The following is a 16,812-nucleotide window of genomic DNA, read 5'->3' on the forward strand; positions in this document are numbered from 1 at the left end:
TGCATATAACGTTCTGCATTTGTGTGCAACTTGTGCTCTCAAAGGAAATACAGCAACCGTGTAGTCACTGTCATGTGCCTATGGGGCAGCAATGGTTTTGAAACAAGTAGCGTGTGCCTCCTTCGCATAGGAAAGGGCTGGAGTGCTTCTCTGCTTTTTTTTTTTCCTGTTCTGTGTTCAGGAAAAAGGGAAGAGGATGCAGGGAAGATAAGGGAGGCTGAGGTAGAGGAGAGGAGAAGAATGTAAAAGGTCAAAAGGTTTTAGTGATCACTGATGTGCCCAGATCACGTGGACAGTATAGGGCAGATTTCTTTGCAATTAATAAATTCAATCTGAGAAGAGACTAAGTTACAGTCCTGCAAACAACAGAAAAAGGGAAAATAGTAATGAAATGTTGGAAGAACGCTCCCATCTGAATACTGTCTATGTCTGAAGACCTGCTTTATATTACAGTACTGTGAGGGAGACAGATATAAAATGAGAAAGAATCATAAGAGCCCTGTTTGATCAGACTAAAGGCACCTTTATCCCAGCATCATGTTTCCATTATGGCCAATCAGAAGCCTCTCAATGTAATGTGTAAGCAGGACACGGAAGCAACAGGTCCCATCAGCTGCTATTCTCCAGCAATCCATATTTGAAATCTCATTACTTCTAATCCTGGAGGTTTTATGTAGTCATTACAAAAATAAGTCATTAATTGATTTTTTTCTCTCTATGACTATATTTATCCCTCTTTTGATTGCCCTCTACTCTTAGTTATTCAGGATAAAGTTGTCTTTCAAAGTTGCTCTTTCCAAGGATGCTCACATTGAAGCACAAAATCCTAAACAATTACAAACTGATATCATAGAATAGAATAGAATAGAATAGAATTTTATTGGCCAAGTGTGATTGGACACACAAGGAATTTGTCTTGGTGCATATGCTCTCAGTGTACATAAAAGAAAAGATACGTTCATCAAGGTACAACATTTACAACACAATTGATGATCAATATATCAATATAAATCATAAGGATTGCCAGCAACAAGTTATAGTCATACAGTCATAAGTGGAAAGAGATTGGTGATGGGAACTATGAAACGATTAATAGTAGTGCAGATTCAGTAAATAGTCTGACAGTGTTGAGGGAATTATTTGTTTAGCAGAGTGATGGCCTTCGGGAAAAAACTGTTCTTGTGTCTAGTTGTTCTGGTGTGCAGTGCTCTATAGCGTCGTTTTGAGGGTAGGAGTTGAAACAGTTTATGTCCAGGATATGAGGGATCTGCAAATATTTTCACGGCCCTCTTCTTGATTCGTGCAGTATACAGGTCCTCAATGGAAGGCAGGTTGGTAGCCATTATTTTTTCTGCAGTTCTAATTATCCTCTGAAGTCTCTGTTTTTCTTGTTGGGTTGCAGAACCGAACCAGACAGTTATAGGGGTGCAAATGACAGACTCAATAATTCCTCTGTAGAATTGGATCAGCAGCTCCTTGGGCAGTTTGAGCTTATTGAGTTGGCGCAGAAAGAACATTCTTTGTTGTCCTTTGTTAATGATGTTTTTGATGTTAGCTGTCCATTTGAGATCTTGCGATATGATAGAACCCAGAAATTTGAAGGTTTCTACTGTTGATACTGTGTTGTCAAGTATTGAGAGAGGTGGAAGTATGGAAGGGTTTTTCCTAAAGTCTACCACCATTTCTACGGTTTTGAGTGTGTTCAGTTCCAGATTGTTTTGGTTGCACCACAAGGCTAGTCGTTCGACCTCTCGTCTATATGCGGATTCGTCATTGTCTCGAATGAGACCAATCACTGTTGTGTCATCTGCTACTGTTAAGCTTCAGTAGCTTAACAAATGGATCATTGGAGATGCAGTCATTGGTATACAGAGAGAAGAGAAGTGGGGAGAGCACACAGCCTTGGGGGGCCCCTGTGCTAATTGTACAGGTATTTGATGTGATCTTGCTTAGCTTCACCTGCTGCTTCCTGTTTGTTAGGAAGCTTGTGATCCACTTACAAGTCTGTTCCGGTACCTGTAGCTGGTTTAGCTTAGTTAGAAGAATGTCTGGAATGATGGTATTGAATGCTGAACTAAAGTCTACAAAGAGGACCCTTGCATAGGTCTTTGGAGACTCAAGATGTTGTAGGATGTAGTGCAGAGCCATATTAACAGCATCATCTGTTGATCTATTTGCTCGGTATGCAAATTGCAAGGGGTCTAAAAGCGGATTCGTGATGGTTTTCAGGTAGGAAAGCACTAGCCTTTCAAAGGTTTTCATGACTACAGATGTTAGAGCAACTGGTCTGTAGTCATTCAGTTCCTTGATGGTGGGCTTCTTCGGCACTGGGATGATGGTAGAGCGTTTGAAGCAAGAAGGAACATAGCACATCTCTAGTGATTTATTGAAAATATGGGTGAAGATGGGGGCCAATTGGTCAGCACAGACTTTTAAGCAAGAAGGAGTTATCTTGTCTGGGCCTGGAGCTTTTCCTGGCTTTTGTCTGTGAAATAGGTCATTGCATCATAATATAAATCCCAGCATTGTTTACTACTGATATAAAGATATAAGAGCAGCAGTCGCCTAAGAATAGTGTCCATGGTATGAAATGATCTAATGTCAAACAAAAAACCTAAAAATGTCAACAAAAAACCCCAAAGGTACAAGTACAGACTAGGTGAAACATGGGTGAAAAACAGTAACTGTGAGAGGGATCTTGGAGTCCTAGTGGGTGATCACTTAAACATGACCCAGCAGTGTGCGGTAGCAGCCAAAAAAGTCAGTACAATCCTTGGATTCTATCATGTGCATAGAATCAAAAAGAAGCATAGAATCAAATCATGTGAAGTATTAGTACCCCTTTATAAAGCCTTAGTAAGACCATATGTGGAATACCGCATCCTATTTTGGTCACCACATTACAAAAAAAACGTTGAAACTTTGGAAAAAGTGCAAAGAAGATCAAGTAGGATGATTAAAGGCTTGGATACAAGTGAATTTTTTTTCTGCCTGCCCACTTAGAAATGAATAGAAGTTTTGGTGGAGCACAGTGTACATCAGCTGCATTTATTCCTGGACCAGAAGGGCCTGCTCACTGTTGCTTGTGTCTTCATGACCTACTGGATCACTTCAGTGCACACTAGATGGGGCTGCCCTTGAAGAAATTTGACTTGGTGCCAGATTTTTGTTGGTTTTAATGTGTTTAGTTTTAGAGTATGTAGTAATATGGCTTTTATACTATTTTAACTTTTAAGCCCTGAGTTGGTTATAAGATGGGTGGTTATAGAAATGTGATAGATAGAGAGATGATAGAGAGATAGAGAGATAGAATAGAATAGAATAGAATTTTTTATTGGCCAAGTGTGATTGGACACACAAGGAATTTGTCTTGGTGCATATGCTCTCAGTGTACATAAAAGAAAAGATACGTTCATCAAGGTACAACATTTACAACACAATTGATAGATAGATAGATAGATAGATAGATAGATAGATAGATAGATAGATAGATAGATAGATAGATAGATAGATAGATAATAAAACATTTGAAAGCTTCAGCTTCATGGGTAGTAAATGACATGGTTATTCGGTGAATGTAACACTATTATTCCATTAACTTTTGCCAATGTATGTTTGGGTGCAAGTCAAGGTGTTGGTTGACAATTTTAAATTCCTCCATGATTTAGGATCGCATTACTGAGGGACACCATCTCTCCTCGGTGTTTCTACCCATCCAATCTGGTCAAGCAGGATGGTTATGCTTTGGATTCCATAAAAAATTGTTGGTTGTTGGGGCTCAGAAGATGTACCTTTTCTGCCATAACATGCACCTTGTGGACATTCTTCCTCCAGAGATCAGATGGCCCCAACCCTGCTGGCCTTTCATAAAGCCATGAAGACCTGGTTCTGGGTTCAGGGACCTCGCTTCTTAGTTGTACTAATGATTTGGGTTGGATGTTTTTCAATTGCTTTGTATTTTAATTTTTGTAATGTTTTTATTTTAATTTTGTTCACCATCCAGAGTGATTTGTTGAGATACACTACTATATAAACTGAATAAATAAATGATCATTAAACTCATTTAGAGAGGAGAAATCCCTGGCAATTTCCACAAACCACAACATCAGCTCTAAGCCAACATTTCATGTTTTGGAACAACAAAAATATAATTCTACTTTTCCAGTCACCTTTTATTTGACCCAAAGGCAGCTATCTGTTTTGTTTTCTTTGTAAAGTGATATGGACTGATTTGTGCATTCAACTTCCCTCATTCCAGTATTGAAAAATGACTGACAGATGGTTGTGCTAGAAAACTAAAAGTTATCTTAGGCCAGAAAAGAGGGGAAAAAATAGAGTAAGCGCACATTCTTGTAATTAGCTAATGGGGTGAAATATTTAACCTTACAAAACAACCAGCATGTTGCTAAGTATGCAAGGATGGGGATAGTTAATTAGTTATCAGCAAAGACATGAATATTGTTTGTTCCAGGAAGGAAGAATGATTAATTGGCACTGGGATTGAACTGTTTTAATGTCACATGTACACACTTTACTCATTAAAGATTAAAGATTGCAATTTGTTTTGTGGCAAAAAAACCCTGAACCATCAAAAGACACAGGTGTAAAAGAAATCCCCTCTTAACCCCAAAAACCAGTAACAACATCATGATAACTTCAGAAAAAGAGTATGTGTCGGCCTTTAGATTCCCTGTTTGTTTCACTGGATAGAAGTCATCTGCTCTTGTGCTAAATCTAAAAAGGGTCTAGTATTAAGTTCTTTTAATTATTGCTTTTTTGTTACATTTACTTTTTATAGCTATGGCTATGGCAAACTTTTATACAGATATGGCTATGGCAAACCTCCTTCCCATGCTGATGTAACTGGCAGATGACCTGAATGAGTTTTACTGCAGGTTTGAAAGGAAACTACAGCCACCTATCTCCACAACCCCCATCTCAGACACACCAACAACAGCCAAGCCTCCTACAACTGACCCCATCCCATTGGGTTCATAACCCCTAGTGATCACAGAAAAGGAAGTGCAGGACCTATTTCACAGACAAAAGCCAGGAAAAGCTCCAGGCCCAGACAAGATAACTCCTTCTTGCTTAAAAGTTTGTGCTGACCAATTGGCCCCCATCTTCACCCATATTTTCAATAAATCCCATATTTCAATAAACCCATATTTTCAATAAATCATTAGAGATGTGCTATGTTCCTTCTTGCTTCAAACACTCTACCATCATCCCAATGCCGAAGAAGCCCACCATCAAGGAACTGAATGACTACAGACCAGTTGCTTCAACATCTGTAGTCATGAAAACCTTTGAAAGACTAGTGCTTTCCTAATTGAAAACCATCACTGATCTGCTGTTAGACCCCTTGCAATTTGCATACTGAGCAAATAGATCAACAAATGATGCTGTTAATATGGCTCTGTACTACATCCTACAACATCTTGAGTCTCCAAAGACCTATGCAAGGGTCCTCTTTGTAGACTTTAGTTCAGCATTCAATACCATCATTCCAGACACTCTTCTAACTAAGCGAAACCAGCTACAGGTACCAGAACAGACTTGTAAGTGGATCACAAGCTTCCTAACAAACAGGAAGCAGCAGGTGAAGCTAAGCAAGATCACATCAGATACCTGTACAATTAGCACAGGGCCCCCCCAAGGCTGTGTGCTCTCCCCACTTCTCTTCTCTCTGTATACCAATGACTGCATTTCCAATGATCCATCTGTTAAACTACTGAAGTTTGCAGATGACACAACAGTGATTGGTCTCATTCAAGACAATGACGAATCCGCATATAGACGAGAAGTCGAACGACTAGCCTTGTGGTGCGACCGAAACAACCACAAACCACAAACCACAACCTTGTGGTGGACCGAAACAACACTCAAAACTGTAGAAATGGTGGTAGACTTTAGGAGAAACCCTTCCATACTTCCACCTCTCACAATACTAGACAACACAGTATCAACAGTAGAAACCTTTAAATTTCTAGGTTCTATCATATCGCAAGATCTAAAATGGACAGCTAACATCAAAAACATCATCAAAAAAGGACAACAAAGAATGTTCTTTCTGTGCCAACTCAGTAAGCTCAAATTGCCCAAGGAGCTGCTGATTCAGTTCTACAGAGGAATTATTGAGTCTGTCATTTGCACCTCTATAACTGTCTGGTTTAGTTCTGCAACCCAACAAGAAAGACACAGACTTCAGAGGATAATTAGAACTGCAGAAAAAATAATTGCTACCAACCTGCCTTCCATTGAGGACCTATATACTGTACGAATCAAGAAGAGGGCCGTGCAAATATTTACAGATCCCTCACATCCTGGACATAAACTGTTTCAACTCCTACCCTCAAAACGACGCTATAAAGCACTGCACACCAGAACAACTAGACACAAGAACATTTTTTTCTCGAAGGCCATCACTCTGCTAAACAAATAATTCCATCAACACTGTCAAACTATTTACTAAATCTGCACTACTATTAATCTTCTCATCGTTCCCTTCACCAATCTCTTTCCACTTATGACTGTATGACTGTAACTTTGTTGCTGGTAATCCTTATGATTTATATTGATATTGATTATTCCTGATTACTTATTTGTATCCTATGCTTATCATTAAGTGTTGTATCATTAAGTGTTAAATTGTACCCTATGACCATCATTTGTGTTATAAATGTTGTACCTTGATGAAGGTATCTTTTCTTTTATGTACACTGAGAGCATATGTACCAAGACAAATTCCTTGTGTGTCCAATCACACTTGGCCAATAAAAAATTCCATTCCATTCCATTCCATTCCATTCTATTCTATTCTATTCTATTCTATTCTATTCTATTCTATTCTATTCTATTCTATTCTATTCTATTCTATTCTATTCTATTCTATTCTATTCTATTCTATTCTATTCCATTCCATTCCATTCCATTCTATTCTTTTTACTCCTTGACTTTGTTTCTAAATGGTGTCAATTTTGTAAGTGAGTTTACTTTAACTGTTCTGTAGAGTTAATACGAAAACTCAAGTATTATTTTTTTAAGGGAAAACTAGGAGTATGTATGGATGCTCCTCTAGTCTCCTATATTAAAATTATTGTTCCTTCTTATTATATGTAGCTGTCAATTTGCTATAAAATGCTGCAGAATTGCCACTCTTTGAATCTGCTTGGCTTTAGGAGATCCTTCCAGAGGTGGTATTCAGCAGGTTCTGACCAGTTCTGGAGAACCGGTAGTGGAACCATTGAGTAGTTTGGAGAACAGGTAAATACCACCTCTGATTGGCCCCACCACAATCTATTCTTCTGCCTCCCGAGTCCCCAGGAAATGGGGATTTTGCAGTAACTTTCCCCTGGAGTGGGGAGGGAATGGAGATTTTACAGTATCCTTCCCCTGCCATGCCTACCAAGCCATGCCCACCAAGCTATGCCATGCCCACCAAGCCACGCCCACAGAACCGGTAGTAAAAAAATTTGAATCCCACCACTGGATCCTTCTCTGGAGATCCACCATATAGCCTTCTTTGTTCTAACACCTAGTCTTCCAAATGCTCTCTCTAACGCCAGTTATGTTTCTTGTTAAATGGCTTTTTTATTTATCCATTATTTTGAATATATTTCATCCATAAGATAATAGTTTTTCTTGGCCTTAATGGTTTTTATGATTATTTGTTCTTGTAGCTGCTGATTTTTGTTTCAAATTTTTTTTTATGGTTTCTGATTTTATATCCATTCCAAACTTTATTTTCAGTGAATAACATGCAGAACTAAGCTTTCTTAGTATATGGCTGTTGTGAAAAAGCCACACATCATACCGAAGATTAGGCCTGCATAGGTTATCAGTTCCAATGTTGCCATATATAATACCAATATTATACAAATCTGGGATGGCTAAATCTTGGACTACTCATGATACTGCACCAGAATATTGCAGAGCTAGAAAAGGGTACAACAGATTTTTCCCATGAGAAACTATTGTTTGAGCCTTTACTTTAAAAATTGAGTACGAAAGGACAGAGTACAGGTACAGGAGTACGGTAGGGAGAAAATGGATGAAGAAGACTTTTTCTTCCTATGTCATAACATTTGAACATATGTCCTTCCAGTGAATGTTAGTAGATTCATCATAGCTAAAGGGAGTTGCTTTTTAATAAACCATATATGATAATGTTAATCTGCAGATTTAAGACATTAGATTGTGATTAACAAAATAGAGATGAAACCAAAACTGTAGTAAGCAAAGTGGTAAATATTTTAAACACATGCATACTCTTGATGGGTAACCACAATCAATTTGGACCATGTTGGAATAATACAGTTTTTACTGCCTTGTAAAATGCAAGGAGAGAGAGTGAGAGCTAAATGCATCTCTGGAGGAAATGTGTTCGAAAGCTTTGGTATACTATAGAAAAAGCGGTCACTTAATCCATGCCCTTCCTACTGCTTGCTCTTCTTCTTCTTGTGCCATATCCGTCATTGGAGGTTGGCGATCCTATTTTTATCAACATGAAAAAGTGCTGTTGAGTTTTGTCCAAACCAGTCCCTTAGATTTTGAAGATTTGAGATTCTTCTTCTGCCTGGACCTCGTTTGCCTTCAATCTTTCCTTGGAGGATTAAGTGAAATATGCTGTATTTTCTCGGTGTTGCATCACATGTCCAAAATATTCTAACTTTTGCTTTTTCATGGTTTTGATGATTTCCCTTGCCTTTCCCAGGCGGCTTATCTACTTGCTTGCTACTATAGTCATGAATTTGTACAGGCAATTTTTTAAAAAAATACCACAGAAAAGAAAAATATTAATGAATGATGGTCAGGATGGCTTATTTTGTCACCAATATCAGCAGTATCAGTTTATGAGTCATAGGAGCGGATGCCCGCTATTCTTGTCTATTTGTGGCCTTTTCATAAGTATGTAACTGGTTTCTGTGTATATACAGTGTCCCAACCCTCGGAGATATTGCTCATGTTTTGTTCAACTGTCAACTACATGCTCCCATTATGCTTAAAAACTTTTAATCCCTACCTGAAAAAATAGTCCACTGGGATCTGAACTGCAGGTGGTCCTATTCCCTCCTGGGCTCTAATATACATATGGTGAGCAGAACTAAGTTCATAGTGAAGACAGTTGAACTAAAAACCCATCACATCAAATAGTTTGGAGCATCCTGTAAAAGTGATGTGTTTATCTGGATGTTGATTCTTTGTATTTATCACATATGTATTTTATTGTATTTTCTTTTATCTCTTTTACCCCAGAATTAGATCCTGTATTTTTTTATATAGCCATAAGTAAGACTAATCAATTATCTGTCTGTCTGTTGATCTGTGTCTTTCTGTCTTTATGGCAGAAAGTGAAGCAAATGTCATTGTGAAAGATGCATGAACATAGCTGAAAGTTAGAAACTTTGCATTGGAATAAATTTCAATGTCTTTTATTAACATTTAACACATGTGAATAAGAACACAGCCTTTTAAAAATGTCACTTACATTATGTACCCTGACACTTGTATTCTTAAGATAATAGCATTTTAAATTAATCTTTCAAGGTTTCGATCACATAGACATGATAACTGACTTTCTTAACCATGGTTTGTATTATATTTCACATAATTATAGCCTGAGCTTTTAGAAACTGAACATATTCTCCTCCACATTACCCATTTAGTAGACAGTCAAGCTGTACAGAGATTACTTATTGATTGGGCCAACATCATTCCAAGCTACTATTTAAATAACAATAGTTGATTTAAATAGCTATAATTGCTTAGGTTCATACATCATGCTAAATCATAAATCATAATCATAATAACAGAGTTAGAAAGGACCTTGGAGGTCTTCTAGTCCAACCCCCTACCTAGGCAGGAAACCCTACATCATTTCAATCTAACATTTTCTTAAAAATTTCCAGTGTTGGAGCATTCACAACTTCTGCAGGCAAGTTGTTCCACTTATTAATTGTTCTAACTGTCAGGAAATTTCTCCTTAGTTCTAAGTTGCTTTTCTCCTTGATTAGTTTCCACCCATTGTTTCTTGTTCTACCCTCAGGTGTTTTGGAGAATAGTTTGACTCCCTCTTCTTTGTGGCAACCTCTGAGATATTGGAACACTGCTGTCATGTCTCCCCTAGTTGTTCTTTTCCTTAAATGGTTTTTAATTTGTTTTCTAGCAAAATACTTCTAATAAGGCAAGGTGGGTAAGTTCTGTGTCCCCTCAGTGAAACAGTTTTGGTTTCCACATAGGGCTGACAGATAGGAAGTATGCTTTCTGTCCCAAGTTACCTGCTTCATAAACAACCTCCGTATGAAGATTTAAACAGCCTTGATCCTGCTTGGTCTCCAGTATAACACCGTAAGTTTCTTCCAGTTATGGGGCTGTGGAAGCCTGCTTGTATTTGCTATGCGGATAAGGAGATTTTTTTTTACATGGCTGTGTATAAAAGCCATTTAATACTATTTAAATATCAGGGTCAGAAATCACATGTCTGTTGAAATGGTTGTTTTGTTCCTTAGTAAATGACTGGCCAGATTAATGGGGAATAAGAGTCAAGAATAAGTGTAGCACCACCAAAATTTCCAGTGTTGGAGCATTCACAATTTCTGCAGGTAAGTTGTTCCACTGATTAATTGTTCTAACTGTCAAGAAATTTCTCCTTAGTTCTAAGTTGCTTCTCTCCTTGATTAGTTTCCACCCATTGCTTCTTGTTCTACCCTCAGGTGCTTTGGAGAATAGTTTGACTCCCTCTTCTTTGTGGCAACCTCTGAGATATTGGAACACAGCTATCATGTTTCCCCTAGTCCTTCTTTTTATTAAACTAGACATACCCAGTTCCTTCAACCGTTCTTCATATGTTTTTGCCTCCAGTCCTGTAATCATCTTTGTTGCTCTTCTCTGCACTCTTTCTAGAGTCTCAACATCTTTTTTACATCGTGGCGACCAAAACTGAATGCAATATTCCAAGTGTGGCCTTACCAAGGCATTATAAAGTGATATTAACACTTCATGTGATATTGATTCTATCCCTCTGTTTATGCAGCCCAGAACTGTGTTGGCTTTTTTGGCAGCTGCTGCACACTGCTGGCTCATATCTAAATGTTTGTCCACTAGGAATCCAAGATCCATCTCACAGTTACTACTATTGAGTAAGGTACCACAGGTACATGTGCATTTTGGGTTTTTTTTGCCTAAATGTAGAACCTTACTTTTTTCACTGTTGAATTTCATTTTGTTAGATAGTGCCCAATGTTCAAGTCTGTCAAGATCCTTTTGTATCTTGAGCCTATCTTCTGGAGTGTTGACTATTCCTGCCAGCTTGGTGTCATCTGCAAATTTGATGAGTTCCCCATCTGTCCCCTTGTCCAAGTCATTGAGAAAGATGTTGAACAGTACTGGGCCTAAAATAGATACTTGCATACTTCCCCCCATGTGGATGTAGTTCCATTGAGGACTACACGTTGAGTGCGGTTGGTCAGCCAGTTACAATTCCATCTGGTGATGGTGCTGTCTAACCCACATTTTTCTACTTTATTTAGTAGTAGGTTATGGTCTACTTTATCAAATGCTTTACTGAAGTCCAAGTAAATTATATCGACAGCATTCCTCTGGTTCACTAATTTTGTCATTTTGTCAAAGAATGCATGGTGCATTCTAAATGATGATGCACAATTGCTATCTTGCATAAGATGTTACACCGCAAATACCTGCATGCAATGTATAAAATTGATCATTATATGTAATATAGTACGTTTTGATTCTATCATGCTGAGTAGGTGAGAATTGTCCCTTGGCTTGCAAGCAAAGCTATGCCAAGTCAAAGAGTCTTGAACCAGGTGTGAAATCCAGCAGGTTCTGGAGAACCGGTAGCGGAAATTTTGAGCAGTTCAGAGAACTGGCAAATACAACCTCTGGTTGGTCCCAGAGTGGGGTGGGAATGGACATTTTGCAATATCCTTCCCCTGCCATGCCCACCAAGCCACAGCACGCCCATCAAGCCACGCCCACAGAATCGGTAGTAAAAAATTTTGGATTTCACCACTGTTTTGAACAAATCTAAACAAAGTCCCTAGAACTTGTGCTACCTTTCCCCATATTTTTTCTCTTATCTCTCTCCAACAGATATTTCCTAAGAGGAGGATGTAACCCAGAAATTGCACAAATCCTTTCCATCTTGGACGTATAAACAATCAGAAGGAAATTTCTAAAGAAAATGGTCTTAAAAGGACTTTTAATACAATCAATTGCATTAGATTAAGGAAAATGTAAACTCATCTTTGAGTCACATTTGACTCCTGACGATTCCAGGAAAATGTCTATATAATGCTCTCATCAACAATATAGAAGTGATTTGTTCCTGTCTTCGCCAATATATTTTTCCACCTCCCAGCAAAACATATAGCCCTGGGATTTTCCAGTGGGCTCTCATCCAAATATGGACTAGGTCCAAAGTCAGCTAAATATTGCCTCTTAATTGTCAGTATTATTAAACTCTGTCAGAGCCAGATAACACCTGGGTTCACTCATCACACTAAGTCAGTGGTTCTCAACTTTAAGCTCTATGGACTTCAGTTCCCAGAATATACTGGCTGGGGAATTCTGGGAATTGACATTTATATAGCTTGAAGTTGCCATGGCTGAGAAACATTTTTAAGTCAGGAATTTGAAATCTCAGTTTATCTAATAAGCTGCAGTGTTCGCTGTTTAGAATGTCATGATACCTTCATTCCCTCCCTCCCTCCCGAATTTGAATGGCAAAGGAAGGACATATCACATTTGCTTTAGGTAGCAAAATGACTTAGGATCAGTTTCAGCTCCTTATATCTATCCTAGGGTCCCATTGACAAAAAGCCAGCAATGCTGCCAAACTACTATGAGCTAGTCCGTGTGTGTGTGTGTGTGTGTCATTCAGCTGTTTGACACTGGTTAAGGTGGAAGGAAGCCACTATTTCCCTATCTATGCAATGGGTACACAAATAAATATGTACCTTTAGTCCTGGCACAATGAAAATAAAATGTTGAAACCATGCTTGCCAGTCTAGGGTCCCTTCCTATGGAGCGGGCTACAACGCTTACAATTCCCAGTTAAGACAGCTTGTGAACGCGTTGTTATATAGTCCAGTTTTTCGAGAGGGGAAAGGATGCTTCAGTTCTGCCCAAGTTTGTTTGTTGTTTCATACTCCCGATGCGGCTTTGTTCCCAGTACGCCACTTTTCCCTCTCTCAGAGATCACTACTTACCTCTTACGAAGTTATTGTCCGTCTTTTCCCCCCTCTTTTCTTTCTTTCTTTCTTTCTTTTTCCTCTTTCAGCTCTTCAAGCTCCTTTCCGCAACAGGCGTCGTTCAGTTGCTATGGTCAACAGCCACCCAAGATTGGCGTCTCCAAGAACGAATGAGCATTCTTTACGCTTAACCCACCCCTCTTACAGAAAGGAGCCAAAAGCGTAGAGCGAACTACAAGTTCCAGCATGCTCTGCCTTTAGCATGCTCGTGAACTGTCGGTGTGTAAGAGCGGACCGTGCTTATTCGGCTTTGTTGGGTCCTGAATCCGTGTAAGATTCGGATCGAATAGAATAGAATAGAATAGAATTTTATTGGCCAAGTGTGATTGGACACACAAGGAATTTGTCTTGGTGCATATGCTCTCAGTGTACATAAAAGAAAAGATACGTTCATCATCGCAGGATGTAGGCGCGAAGGAATGTACCGATGTTGCTTTCCAGTAATCATTTTCCTCGGTTCTGTTGCCAGCCCTCGATATAGAGTTGTTGTGTTTTTTTTAAAGTGGTATTTCCCGATTTTGTAATTCTTTTGGAAAAAAATCTCTCTTCAGATATATGGCTGACTTTTTCCTTTAAACCGATCTAATCACTTTAATAACTTAAATGCACTTTAGATCTACTTTGGCTTCATTTGTGGAGATACAGTCAAAGATAGCACAGTACACTAGATCTTTCTCAGTACTAAAAGAAGATTTCATTAGAGAGTCACAAATTGCTATGCATACAGTGCAGCCACAAAAGATCTATGACAAATTTATTTTATAATAATAATAACAACAGAGTTGGAAGGGACCTTGGAGGTCTTCTAGTCCAACCCCCTGCCCAGGCAGAAAACCCTACACCATCTCAGACAGATGGTTATCCAACATTTTATTTATTTATTTTGGCAAACATGTATTAGATAACATATATAAGTATAGACATAATTCATGAGATGAATACAAATAAAAGAGAACATTAAGACAAGGATGGTATTTTTTCTAAAGATTGGCAAATTCTCTTAAATGTTTCTTAACACTGCAATATGTAGTCTCTGTATAACATCAGTAAATTTTAGGATACTTTTCTTATGGCATTTAATATCCATACTTAAAATTCATGGCCCTTATATACAAGATGACTATTGTGATGCTAATGAAGCTGTTTTCTAAATCCTTTCATTGTTTGAGTGCCTGTTGTAAAAATTGCTTTTCTATTCAATTAGCACTTGAAACAATCTATATTTAAAGACTAAATTACACAATGTCAGAAATGGATGCTGGGAATTGGGAAATTGAAGTGCCAAGATATCTCAAGAGCTCTTTTGGAGAATACTGGGTTTATTTTATTGATTGATTAATTGATTGATCAAATTTATATAACCAAGAAGTAACTGGGCTGCCTATCATTAATTACCTATCAGCCCTGAGAAGGAAATTTCAACAAGGAGTTTTCCACTAATCCCAATTTAGCCAGTTTAGCAATTTGTATATGCAACTGGGCTCCAAATTACATTCAGATTCATATGTGAGGAAACAGTTTTTCAGAAATCCTAGTCTTAAAATATTTACAATTGTATTGGTAAGAACTAGAACTCTCAATTCTGAGTCCTTCGGGAGAAGGGCGGTATAAAAATTTAATAAATGAAATTGGATTTAGAAAAAAATGGAAAAACTAGTGTAACTTTAAAATCTACATGGGGCATGGGGGTCTACATCTACATGGGGTACATAATCTACAGGGTCAATCTACATGGGGTACATAATATATGCTTCTAATTCACAGGTCTTGCAATAACTATAGTTTTCAACTGTAAGATTATGTTGAGTAATCCACTGTATAAAATAGACAAATGCTATCATTTGAACATGCAGAAGCTATCGCAAATCTAACAGCATCCCCAGTCTGTACAATTGATCGCACAACAGAGTGGAAGGAGATGGGCAGCACATCAATCAATCCCAACTGAAACAGATTATATACCCAGTTCTGGGTTAGGTTGCTGATGACTTATTGGATCATTGCTCTATTTGAAGTGAATCTTTGTGCAATTTTTAACTCTGCCAGATTCCAGATTGAACTTTTATAGGCTCTTTGGCACAGATATGGGTTTGGTATAATGTGATAATCCCAAGAAAATAGTAATTTTAATATAATGTGCCTTTTATTATCATTCAATAACCATTGTGAAGTCTGGTTCCAAAGATCTGAAATAAAATAAAATTTCTTGGAATTATATGGAACTTTGTGTGCACCATGAGTCAAGCTTTCAATTTCTATAGTACAATATGAGATGGTTAAATAGTCCCAAAAGCCATCTTATTTTGCCTGAAGAATTCCAATTTTCATAACTTTTATTTTCATTTGAGTATGGAAATTATAATCCAGGACAGGATAGGAATCAGTGAAGTCTGTTGGTTGGCCTTATTCACCTTACATTTCTCTGATTTGCCTCTTTGGGATATTTCTGGATCCATAGAAGAGCTCAGAAGCTCAATGGCTCATTGGCCTTTCAGGAAGATGAAACTCCTCAATGTTTTTGAACAGGCTTATACAATGGGGAATTCTCTTCAGGTATGATGTGTCTTGGAGTTAAAAGTCCAGTGCACATGGAGGCCAACAGATTGGGTACAGCTTCTCTAAAAAAACCTAGGCTTTATATGACCTTTACTATCTTGATACAATATATGCAATATTTTAGTATATTTTTATTAAATCTGGCACGCCGCCTATGCTTTGTTTTTATCGATTTATGTCAATTTCATCAGTTGCTTGAAAGCATACTCCCTTGTTGTAGATTGTGTGGGTCTACCAACACTGAGCTATAGAGCAGAAAACCCATAAACACCGAGGACAAATTTCAGATGGGTACTAGTAAGGCTAACCAACCAGGGTTAGTAGCATGTTTAATAACAAGTCACTTTAATCCAGTATTCCACACGCAACGTGTAGCCTTCAATGGAACTGATCTATATGGAGGGAAGTATGTAGTGGGGTACCCATTGCTCTGTTTTAGGCCCAGTTCTTGTCAACAACTTCAATGATTTAGATGAGGGGACAGATGTAGAACTAATTAAATTTGCAGACGACACCAAGCTAGCAGGAATAGCCAACACTCTAGAAGATAGGCTTAAGATACAGAAGGATCTTGACAGACTTGAACATTGGGCGCTATCTTAACAAAATGAAATTCAATGGTGAAAAAAGTAAGGTTCTACCCAAAATGCACAGGTACAGTATATGTGGTACCTAGCTCAATAGTAGTAACTGTGAGAGGGAGCTTGGAGTCCTAGTGGACAATCACTTAAATATGAGCCAGCAGTATGCTGCAGCTGCCAAAAAAGTCAACACAGTTGTAGGCTGCATAAACAGAGGGATAGAATCAAGATCACATGAAATGTTAATACCACTTTATAATGCCTTGGTAAGGCCACACTTGGAATGTTGGTTCCAGTTTTGGTTGCCACAATGTAAAAAAGATGTTGAGACTCTAGAAAGAGTGCAAAGAAGAGCAACGATGATTAGGGGACTGGAGGCTAAAGAACGGTGCTGGAACTGG

At 38.2% G+C, this 16,812-nt stretch overlaps 1 protein-coding gene across 1 annotated transcript in view; it reads right to left on the reverse strand.

The window, feature by feature from the left end:
• DNAI3 (dynein axonemal intermediate chain 3) overlaps nucleotides 1-13,344 on the reverse strand; it is a 49,262-nt gene extending 35,918 nt beyond the window's left edge. The window contains exon 1 of the mRNA XM_058178607.1: nucleotides 13,233-13,344. The gene's annotated coding sequence lies outside the window, so the exon portion shown is untranslated. The remainder of the gene's footprint in view (nucleotides 1-13,232) is intronic.
• Nucleotides 13,345-16,812: the final 3,468 nt, after the last annotated feature.

Source organism: Ahaetulla prasina, chromosome 3 (assembly GCF_028640845.1).
Source record: "Ahaetulla prasina isolate Xishuangbanna chromosome 3, ASM2864084v1, whole genome shotgun sequence".
Lineage (NCBI taxonomy): Eukaryota > Metazoa > Chordata > Lepidosauria > Squamata > Colubridae > Ahaetulla > Ahaetulla prasina.